This window comes from Monopterus albus, unplaced genomic scaffold (assembly GCF_001952655.1).
Source record: "Monopterus albus unplaced genomic scaffold, M_albus_1.0 scaffold659.1, whole genome shotgun sequence".
Lineage (NCBI taxonomy): Eukaryota > Metazoa > Chordata > Actinopteri > Synbranchiformes > Synbranchidae > Monopterus > Monopterus albus.
This window is the reverse complement of record NW_018128539.1, coordinates 1-11888: the sequence shown is the minus strand read 5'-3', so window position 1 is coordinate 11888 and position 11888 is coordinate 1. Positions and strand designations below refer to the sequence as shown.

At 40.4% G+C, this 11888-nt stretch overlaps 2 pseudogenes; both read left to right on the top strand.

The window, feature by feature from the left end:
* Nucleotides 1-2119: 2119 nt before the first annotated feature.
* LOC109953405 (olfactory receptor 5P3-like) lies at nucleotides 2120-3252 on the top strand (annotated as a pseudogene).
* A 2404-nt stretch (nucleotides 3253-5656) lies between these two features.
* On the top strand, nucleotides 5657-7803 carry LOC109953404 (olfactory receptor 1M1-like; annotated as a pseudogene).
* The last annotated feature ends 4085 nt before the right edge of the window (nucleotides 7804-11888 follow it).

Genomic DNA, 11888 nt, shown 5'->3' with positions numbered 1-11888 from the left:
CCGAGTACCATGTTGTTGAGATGAGGTGAAAGGATCCATTTCAGTAGTCATGTGTCACTTTTAGCCAGTGTTTACTACTGGAGCTGTGTTCAAAGATAATGTGGAAACAAGTTTGTAAATTGAAGACTGAACAACTGGTGTATTTTTGCAGTTTATGATTTTAGGACACCAGTAAAACCTGCTACTGTGTTTGGATTATATTTGTGCATGTGTGACATCTCAGAGTCACCCCTGTGTTTCCCCTATGCCTCCTCGGCACTCCATGTGAAGAAGAACATGGTTGTGTCAGCATTCATCCAGCAGTACCTCTAAAACTCTAAACTTGTTTTAACTCAACACCGTGAATCATTTGTTGATTCGTTTCAATCAAGATATGAGTTAAGATAGACTATCATCAAAAATTCAACTTCTAAAAGCTTTGTCTGTGTAACAAAAATGAATGGTCTCCCACTACCAAATATTAAAATTTATGATATTTCCTTTACAAAACATCTGTGATGGGCTCATTGAGCTACAGTGCAAGAAATCTTGCAAACATAACCAAGTGACTTCAAAAGGCAGTTTATTCATTTTTATATGGTTTTCATTTGTGAGAAATTTCACAGTTCCTTGCAGGGTCCAGACGACATCACAACCTATGGTATCCAAAGTCAAAATATGGAATGGAAGGCAGTGACATAAATACCCTTAAAAAGGCCTGTAATGCTACAAACTTAAGGACAACAAGCAATGTGCAGAATCAGGATGATATAAAAACATGTTAGGATGAAGATGTTTCACCTAATTAAACCAAAGTTAAATAAAGTGCAGATGGTGGAGTGGAGATTAAAAGGTTTAGTTTGAGTGGCAGGTCAGGTTTAAATTGTTTGAATTGTTAATAGGTGCAATAAAGATTAATTAGTCAAACACTTTTTTAACAGTAAAACATATGTTACAACAAAGGTCATTAACCAGTATTCTCTGGTGATGACAAATAAATTGGTGGGTAGGTATGAAGGAATTTATTGATCCCACAATGGGGAAATTCCTGTGTTCCAGCAGCAGTAGAGAGCGAACAACAAACAAACAAACAAAACACCATAAAAACAAACAAACAAAGTGCAAACAAGTTCCAAGCAAATTCCAAAGTACCTAAAAACCAGACAAGATGTAGTATTTGAGAGACAATTGAGAACAAGAATAATCCTCCCACAATTCGTCCCTGAGAAACAGATCAAAAATACCTAAGAACAAGACAAAATATAGTATTTGAGACAAGTGAGGATGTCAAGAACAAAAATATTACTCTCATAATTAATACCATGATGGGGGAGATAATCTGTGTTCCAGCCACAAGGATTTCTGAAAAACTACTAAAAACTACATAAAAACAAGATATAAAGTATTTTAGAGAAAATCAGGAACAAGATATTACATATGGGCATATTTACAATGCATTTTACCCCAAGGATTTGAGTATTGCAGTTACAATTCGGTCCATTAGAACCATTGTTCAAAGACAATTGTACCTTTACGGAAAAATACATCCTTTGTTTATTATAGATAAACCTTCAAAAAACATTTTGTGAGTTCTTGTAATATAGTTAATTGTTATAGTTGTATAGCATGTAAAGTGGCACTAATGCAGGTTTAGATGTCATCTCAGCAGCTATTCTACTGTGTTTTGTTTTGATAGGGTTGCATGCGTTTGTGTTTTAAAAGAACTGGTGTGAGATGCTCAAACTTACTGAATCATAATTAGATACTTGTTTTGAGCACAAGAAGAGAATAATCAGATGCACTCCAAGGATCAAATTAATGTCCTTAATAGAGCAGGGTCAAAATGACTTTCTCTGTATCAGAGGGAAGCTTTGGGGATTGATGAGGAAAGTATATCTTCCACTGTCCAGGGGTCACACATGCAGCCATCTGCCTACTGCTTTTAGATGCAGAATCAATGAGAGCTGCTGCAAAGAAATCTTGAAGAGGACATCATGTAAGCAATGCTGACTGACTTTTATTCTCTATGTTGGAACTTAGTGAGAATATATTTTATATAAAATGAAATAAGCTCATCCAACTGGCATGAAAATTATGATTATCTCTGTTGAGGTTTAATGTTCAATATGATACGATTTCCCTTTTCTTTAGACTGGAGAGCTTTTAGGCAGAGGCTGTCCTCCAACACACAGCTTGTGGAGTTCAACTATGTCATTTCTCAGGACTGATTTAAATGACTCTGTTATCATTCATCCTCCAGGCTTCTATATTACTGAATTACAGACATTACCCTACATCAGTGTCTACATCATATTTCTAGCATGTGTTTACGTGGTCACAGTGCTGTTTAACTGTTTGGTGATCTATGTAATTGTCTTTAATCATTGTTTACACACTCCAAAATTTTTAGCTGTGGACAACCTTGCAGTAATTGACATAATCCTAAGCACAAGTATTATTTCCAGCATGATGAAATTATTTCTCATTAAGGATAACTTTGTTCCATTTAACTTATGTCTGGTACAAATGTATGTTTACTTTACTTTTGTGACTTTAGAGTCATTTGCTCTTGCTATACTTGCCTATGACAGGTTGATCGCAATATGTTTCCCTCTGCGTCAGAACTCAATCAACACCTCTGCATCAGAACTCAATCAACACATTGCGGAGCATGTCTTATATTATTGGTCTGATTTGGAGTTTTACTCTGGGAATTGTTGCTTTTGCAGCAGGTATATTGACTCGATTGTCTTTTTGCAATTCCCTCAAAGTGTTCAGTTTTTTCTGTGACTATTCACCTGTGTATAGACTCGCCTGTAATGATTACACAATGCAGTGGACTGTGGCCAATTCACTTAATTTCTTGATTCTTGTTGTACCCTTTACTTTAATTTGTCTTATGTCACCATCCTGGTGACTGTATTCAGGATGAAATCTCTAGACAGTCGAGTTAAAGCTTTGGCTACTTGTATTGAACATATCATCCTTGTTGCTGTATTTTACATTCCTCTCATTACCATTTTTAATGTTGAACTTTATCTGCATTTCATTGACGAGGGCCAACCATTTCTAAGCATGTCTCTGGTCTCATGTACCCCACCCTGCATCAATCCTATGGTATACTCTTTGAAAACCAAAGAGATCAGAAACAGAGCCCTGGCACTGGTAAGAAAAACTAAAATCAGCACAAATCAACATAAGAAAAGACATTGGAGAGGTGTTACAACAAAAAAGTTCATTTTAGGGAAACCAGGACCCTGCTACTGGTCATAATAAATAAAATTGTTACACAATACTGCTTTTTTGTCAGGTTTGCTCGGCCGCTCTGGCCTCCTTCACCTTTCCTACTGTCTCTTGCCCAATTACATTATCACGTTCACCTGTTCCTCACTCCCTTATCACCATCTGCACTTGATTAGGTCACTCACTATATTACCTGGTTTCACTCCTCAGTCACTTGCCAGTTCATTCTAGTCTCTAGGCCAATTTTTCTTTGTGCCTTTTTCGCTGTTTTGTATGTATTTATCCCCTAGCCAGCTACTGTTTGTGTTCTCCCCATGGACTGTTCCTCCAGACCGTGGCTCCACTCTCCCCTCCCAGGCAGGTCAATGCTCAGTCGCCTATCTGTTTCACTATTGCCTTCATCTCTCTGTCTCCACCTTCAGTAGCCACCATCACCACCAACCAGTCCAGGAGTGACCCAGCCTACGCAGCTCGGCCCAGCTCTCCATCTCCTCGCCTCCTGCGGTTGGTCAAACACCCGGCTACTACTCGTCAACAGGACTACGCACTATTTCCCTCTGTGTATTGTTGCTCCCTTCATCACTGTATATAATAAATCACTGCTTGTACCGAAGTCGGCTATCTGGGTCCGCCTCTTTCTTGTTCGCTCACTGAGTGGTGCGAACGGTACCTAATATTTTTCAAACTTTAAAAAATTATCACCTGCTTTTCCATTGTTTTAGTAATTTAATTTTTTTCTCAATATATGTGCATGACTATAAATGGTGATGTCAGAATAAGTCAATACTTTGCATTTTGAAGATTTCATGCATTAAATGTTTGCATTTGTAAGACCTGTACACTTTATTTTTCCATATAATAAATTCCTGCCTCATCATACATAAATGGCAGCTGCTTCAGTTTCAGTTCTACTGCTTAAAACACTAATAGAACATGAAAGAAAACGATATGTGTCCACAAGGGAGGAAGTAGAATAGAAAATGGAATTGCGAGTGCTGCCCTCCTAGTGTTTTAATATTTATGGTAGAAGTTGAACCACAAATGAGACAAGTCACTAATCTATAACAGCACTACAAGGTCTACTGCTATATATAGAAAATCTGAAATCACAGTATCCAATGAATACTGTTTAATTTATTTAATTCTCTATCAGTAGACATTTTCTAGCTGTTTTTTTATATAATAGAGGGAACAGTCTGTCAGTCTATTATGCTCCAGAATTAATATACTTATTTCACATTTAGACTTCCCTCCTCTGCCCAAGTATATCCTCTACAAAACAATACGATAGCCGATGGTGTTTATATGAAAAGCTCATGGTTATGAGGATTACCGATACTTTGTTTCTGGTCCCTTATTGAGCAAAATTCACCAGGTACAGATACAATAAAAGGTACAGTATGGTAAGGAAATAAGAGGAGGAACTTTAATCTCATACTCAATAACTGTACATAGACTATGCATCACATTACACATCATGTGACCTGTAAAGGTGGATCACCAGGGGTGATGGTCTTGATGCAAAACCTTTAAAATTTGTAGCTCATTTTAGAGCCTCTCCTATGGCACATGTTAACAATCTGAGCTTACGCAAAAAACTACGTTCACAACCATGCAAGACTGCAAAGAACTAACAAACCGAAAATTTGAAAATTATCTTTTGGGAACCAAATTGTTGACCCACAGGTTTACTGACTGTTCTGACTTAAATAATGAAGAAAGTTGTATATAATCAGTATTATTTTTCTACAAATAATTTAAATAATTTAGTTTTCCAACATGCACATTGTTGGGGTGCTATTATAAAAATTGCCACCACAACATAAAGAAAAACATTCCTCTGCTACCACCCTGACCCAAATGACATATGATTGGTTAACAGAGATAGAAAACAAATACACTGGGCCACATTCACCAACATCTCCCTAAATGTTAAATTTTTTCATAGGTCGTTCTTAAGAAAAGTCCATATCTGATTCATGTTCTTAAACCACAGAATTGTTCACATCTGTGTTCTTATGTTGATGAATCCCATGAGTTCGTAAGTCGAACGTGGGCGTTAGTTGTTCCTAATTAGCAGAGAGGTTGAAAAGGCCAGGAATGCTAAAGACGGGGGAGCAGCGAACTCCAACAAAAGAAAAACTTGAGTAGTTATAAAGTGGAGAACAGCAAATGAGCTGTTATATTTAGTAGCATCAGTAGTGGATATAAAATAAATCAAAAGGATAGACAATCATTTATCAGAGTATGCATTGCATCTCTCATCCCACTTATTTTCCCTGTGTACATACTGCGAATAAATTTAGTTATCTTATAAATGGCTTCAACTCGGTCACTTCTGGGCCACTTTTTGCTGTAAATAGGTTCACTGAACTGAGGATTTACAATTTTCAGACTCAGACTGATTTGATTACTTTAATTGTTCAATAGTTTGATGCAACTCTGTTATGACTCTGTTATCATTCATCCTCCAGGCTTCTATATTACTGGATTACAGACATTACCCTACATTAGTGTCTACATCATCTTTCTAGCATTTGTTTATGTGGTCACAGTGCTGTTTAACTGTTTGGTGATCTATGTAACTGTCTTTAATCACTGTTTACACACTCCAAAATTTTTGGCTGTGGGCAACCTCGCAGTAATTGATGTAATCCTAAGCACAAGTATTATTCCCAGCATGATAAAGATTTTTCTCATGAAGGATAACTTTGTTCCATTTAACTTATGTCTGGTACAAATGTACAGTTATTATGCTTTTGTGACTTTAGAGTCATTGGCTCTTGCTATACTTGCCTATGACAGAATGATCGCAATATGTTTCCCTCTGCGTCAGAACTCAACCAACACACTGTGGAGCATGTCTTATATTATTGGTCTGACTTGGTGTTTTACTCTGGGAATCATTGCATTTGCAGTAGGCATAATGATTCGATTGTCTTTTTGCAATTCCCTCAAAGTGTTCAGGTATTTCTGTGACTATTCACCTGTGTATAGACTCGCCTGTAATGATTACACAATGCAGTGGACTATGGCCACTTCAGTTACTTTCTTGATTCTTGTTGTACCCTTTATTTTAATTTGTTTGTCTGATGTCAGCATCCTGGTGACCGTTTTCAGGATGAAATCTTATGACAGTCGAGTTTAAAGCTTTGGCTACTTGTATCGAACATATCATCCTTGTTGCTGTATTTTGTTAAGGATCATAACCCTTGTATGCTGTTAGCGGGACATTTTGTCCCGTACACGAGGACCAGCCATTGCTAAGCCTGTCCCTGGCCTCTTGCTCCCAACCCTGCATCAATCCTATTGTATATTCTTTGAAAACCAAAGAAATCAGAAACAGAGCCCTGGCACTGGTAAGAAAAACTAAAATCAGCACAGATCAACATAAGAAAAGACATTTGGAGAGGTGTAACAGCAAAAATGCAGGCAAGAAATGTTTGTGTAAAGGGAAGAGTGGGAAAAAAAAGGTCATTCATTATAGAAAAACCAGGACCCTGCCACTGGTCGTAATAAATAAAATTGGCAAACAACTCTGCTTTTTCAAACTTTTATAATTTATCACCTGCTTTTCCATGGTTTTAGTCATTTAAAAGTATATCAGTATTAGCTTGTCTCGCCCTGTCATTTAAATCTTTCCTCAATATATCTGCATGATTATAAAAAGGAATTTCACAGTAGGCCAAACATTTTCATTTTTAAGATTTAATGTAAAATGTCTGCATTTGTAAGGCCTGTACACTTTATTTCTTCATATAATGGACAGCTTCAGTTTCAGTTCTACTGCTTGAAAAACTAATACAATGAGGAAGAAAACGATATTTGTCCACAAGGGAGGAAGTAGAATAAAGGATGGAATTATGATTAGTGTCTGTGGTCTAGTGTGTTAATATTTATGGTACAAGCTGAACCACAAATGAGACAAATCTCTAATCTATGACAGCACTATAAGTTTTAGTACTATAATTGGAATATTTGAAATCACAATATCCACTGAATACTGTTTAATTTATTAAATTCTATATCAGTAGATATTTTGTAGCCGTTTTGTATAGAATACAGGGAACAGTCTGTCAGTCTATTATGCTGCAACACTGATATACTTATTTCACATTTACACTTTCCTCCTCTGCCCAAGTATATCCTCCACAACACAATATGATAACTGATAGTGTTTATATGAAAAGCTAATGGTTATGAGCATTACAGATACTTTGTGTCTGGTTGCTTATTCAGAAAATTCACCAGGTACAGATACAATAATCAATAAAACCTACAAACTTTAAGACAACAAAAAAATGTAGAGAATCGGGATGATATAAGAGCATGTTGGAACGTAGATTTGTCACCTAATTACACAAAAACTAAATGCAGGGCAGATGGTGGAATGGAGGTTAGAAAGTTTAGTTGGAATGGCAGGTCATGTTCTAATTGATAGAAGAGTTAATGGGTGCAACAGAGATGAATTAGTCTAAAGTTTAAACAGTAAAGGATTTGTTTGTTACAGCAAAGATCATTAACCCGCATTCTCTGGTGAAGGCAAGACACAATAGACCCATTACAACCATGGCGGGTTAAACAATAATTATACCTTTAGGGAAAAATGTTGTTTCATCACTTTGCATAAACTAAGTTAAATAAACAGTTTTTGTAATAGATTTATATCTTACGGTTGTGTTACATGTGAAAACAGACAAAAGCAAGTTTAGACATCTCAGCAGCTGTCCAATTTTTGGTGGTTGTTGTTTTGATAAGGTTCCATGTGTAATTGTTGTGAGATGCTCAAACTTACTGAATCATAATTAGATGTTTGTTTTGAGCACAAGAAGAGAATAATCAGATGCTCTCCAAGGATAAAATTAATGTCCTTATTAGAGCAGGGTCAAAATGACTTTCTCTGTATCACAGGGAAGCTTTGGGGATTCATGAGGAAAGTACATCTTCCACTGTCCAGGGGACATTGGAGAGTTGTAACAAGAAAAATGTAGGTAACATATGTTTGTAATTTCCAATATTTCTACATGAAAGTGCACGTGTAAGATTTCATGCATTAAATTACTGCCCTTTTAAGGCTTGAATGATGTTTTTAGATACTAAATTCCTGCCTCATTTTTAAGTTTTGGTTCTACTGTTTCACAAACTAATAAAACAAAGAAGAAAAGTATTTATCCACAAAGATGGACATAGACATAAGAATGGAATTGTAATGAGTGCTCAACACGGTCTGCTACAATAGTTGACAAATTAGAATTCTTTTGAATAACCACTGAATAAAGTTAAATTGACTCAATTCTGTATCAGTAGATATTTTCTAGCTGCCAATGAATAGAGGGGACCGTATGTCATTCTAGTCCTGCACTACAAAATTGTTTACGCTATTTAACATATACACTTTGATCTTCTGCCCAAGTATATCCTCCACAAAAAGATGAATGATAGTGTTGATATGAAAAGCTCATAGTTATGTCAGAGATATTTTGTTTCTCAGCTCTTAGTGAACAAAACTCACTTAAAACATAAGAGAGATGCTGACCAGTGGAGGATGACAGGCTGGTCCAGAGGTATCTGAGCTGGGCCAGCACATCCGGGTTACACATGGCATTTTCAGGTGTGAAGTCATCTGATCGTACCTCATGTACTTGCACCCAGGTCTATTAAAGATAGTTACGTACAGTAACCCAAGCTTCTATGAGTATAGGCGTAGCCCTCTAAGAGCTGTCGCTATTGGGTTTATCCCTCGCGCATGCGCAGTCCTGAAGAGATTCTTTCATGCCCTGTGCCCTGCACTGGGCTGTCCTCAATTAGGTCCGCAGCAGCAGTATAACTGCCACTGTGACCTAAGCTCGCCACCCTAAAAAATAGCATGTTGGATAATGAGACATACCAACCTAAGCCTGTGTAATAGCTTCACACAGCCAGTGAGACAGCCGTTGTTTTGTTAAAGGCTGCCCAAGAGAGCGGCTCCTGTAATGCACAAACAGCTGTTATGTCTGCCTGACAGCTGCCGTGCGCTCCACGTAATGGGACAAAGCGCGCTCCGGACAGAGGGCATGGAAGTTCCTCTCTGCCTCGTCTCTGTGAGGAGGAGGGAAGAACCAATCCAGAGAAATAACCCTGGATTGGTAAAAGGATGATATAATCTTAGGTGCATACGCGGTGTTCGGTCTGAGAATGGCTGCACTACTGTCTCCGTGGATAAGGAGGCATGCCGGTGAGACAGAAAGTGCACACAGATCGCCCACGCGCTTAGCCGAAGTCAAGGCTAGGAGGAGTGTTGTTTTCAGGGAGAGATGTTTGAGAGAGATGTGTGCCATGGGCTCAAAAGGAGGCCCGCTGAGCGCGTGTAAAACCAGAGGCAGATTCCACTGTGGCACTGTTGTGCGCATCACAGGTCTCAGTCTGCCCACACCCCCGAGAAAGCATTTTACCAGCGGGTGTACAAATACAGTTCTCTCGCCAAAACCTTCATGGCATCATGAAATGGCGGCGGCATACGCTTTAACGGTAGACAGAGCCAGGTTTCTTTCAACCAGGGTCTGTAGAAACGTCAGCACCTCAGCCACCGGGCAGGAGGTAGGAACTGTGCCTTTCTCCATGCACCATCGCTGAAAAGCCGACCACTTTGCAGCATAAGACGCCGTTGTTGACTATGCTCTGGCATACTGAATAGTGTGCACCACCGCTGGAGGCAATCCTATGCTCTCCAGTCGTTCCCATTCAGGGGCCGGGCCCACAGCCACTGGCCTATCACGGGGAGCTGCTGGATCGCGCCATCGAACTGAGAGAGTGCGTCTCCCTGCGAGGAGAGTTTCCAGGGATCTCACGCCAGCAACTGAACCATGGTCGGAAACCAAGCTGCGCTCGTGCGCTCCAGAGCTATCAGGAGGACGCGCAGCCGCTCGTCTTGCATGCGTGAGAGGAGGCATGGGATTAATGAGACTGGGGGGAACGCGTAGAGGAGACCCCTCAGCCAGTGGTGGTGAGCGAAGGCATCCACCCCTAGAGGCGGGTCGTCCTTGGCGTACAGTGAGAACCAGAGGCAGCACTGTGCATTCCCGTGTGCTGCGAACAGGTCTGCCACCACTCGGCAGAACCTGTCCCACAGTGTCTGAGCTAGGGCCGGATTCAGCCTCCACTCGCTGGTCTGGGGTCCGCCCCGTGACATGAAGTCTGCGGCGCGGTTCTGCTCGGCGGGGATGTGCAAGGCTCTGATGGAGAGCAGGATTCGATGAGCCCAGAGTAGGAGTTCCCGTGCAATTTCCAGCAGCCGGGCAGAGCGAACACCGCCTTGCCGGTTTATGTATGCAACGGCTGTTGTGTTGTCTGAGCGCACCATGACGTGTCTGCCCCTCAGCACCGGTGCGAAGTGATGGACTGAAGCCAGTCCTGCATGTTCTTGATGAAGAATGGTCAAAGACAAATCTGTCTTTTAAAATATTTATTACAATCAATATTTCAGGAAAAATATTCAAGAAAAGCAATTTACAGAGCTCTGGGTTCCGTCTCTCTGAGGCCCTACCAAACAACAGCAAAACCGTTCCAACTGCCTTCAGAGCAGGGGAACGCCTAGACTCCTGAACCCAGTCTAATTATACAGTTTTGAAATATGCATATGATGGTAGATCTGACGTCCTCCGCGATGTCCTTCATCCTCGCTCCCTGGTTGGTCGGTTGACCTCGTTCTGACCCCTCATTTGATGATCTTGTCCCCAGGCAGTTTTCATCTGTAAAATTCTAAGAACACATCCTGACCTTTGAATGCCCTAAGCTCAGACAGTTTTAGAGAAGGCCCCCCTTAACTCACTTCCCGTCTACTCCTGTCACTAGGAGCATTGCTAAGCCCTAGTTCCGGTTGTGGTTTCCTGGAGATTGCTTTACAGGTTCTGCTATTGGCAGCTGCAAGTCTCCTACACTCTTTGATACTAAAATAATCCTGTAAATATATTTGCTAATGCAGATTACAATATTGATTATAGAAGGCCAAGCATTTCATATATTATTAGTAAATGTCAACAATAAGACCTTTTACCCACTTACATCTCTGGCTGCAGACAGCCCTGTCTTCACATTCTGCCTGCGCACCCTTCCTGTTGTTTTGAGTCTCTCTCTCTGCACCTACTCACAAGCAGTTCATGGCCACAGGTCAAGTCTTTCCAAAGGTCAAACAGATTAAACAATTATTTGAACAGTTTTGCAAATACCTAACATAGCACTATATCATTTTACCAAGAATTTCTTTCTACAGATCCCACCGTCCTCCCACAGCCTGTGGACGTGTGACGTGACTCTGCCAAGGGGAACTCCCATTGTCGGCACACTGGGAGTTCCCCAGTACTCCAAGACTGACTGGACCGAGGGAGGGACCGTGAGCACGCGCCCCCTGTGGCGCACTGGGTCGAGATGCAGACAGCCGAACCACCTCTGGAGCGTCCTCATATGGAGGAGACCAAGGGGAACTACGACATGGCTGGCTGACATTGTTCCCAGTAAACGCATGACAGATAGAGCTGTTACTCTCGCTTGGGGGACAACAGGGTGCAGGAGAGATGAAAGCATTTCTCGCCTGGAGGATGTCAGCCTCGCCCTCAGGCTGAGAGAGTCTAAGTGCACCCCCAAGTAAGTAAGCATCTGGGAGGTGTTAGACTATGGTTCTTCTTACCATT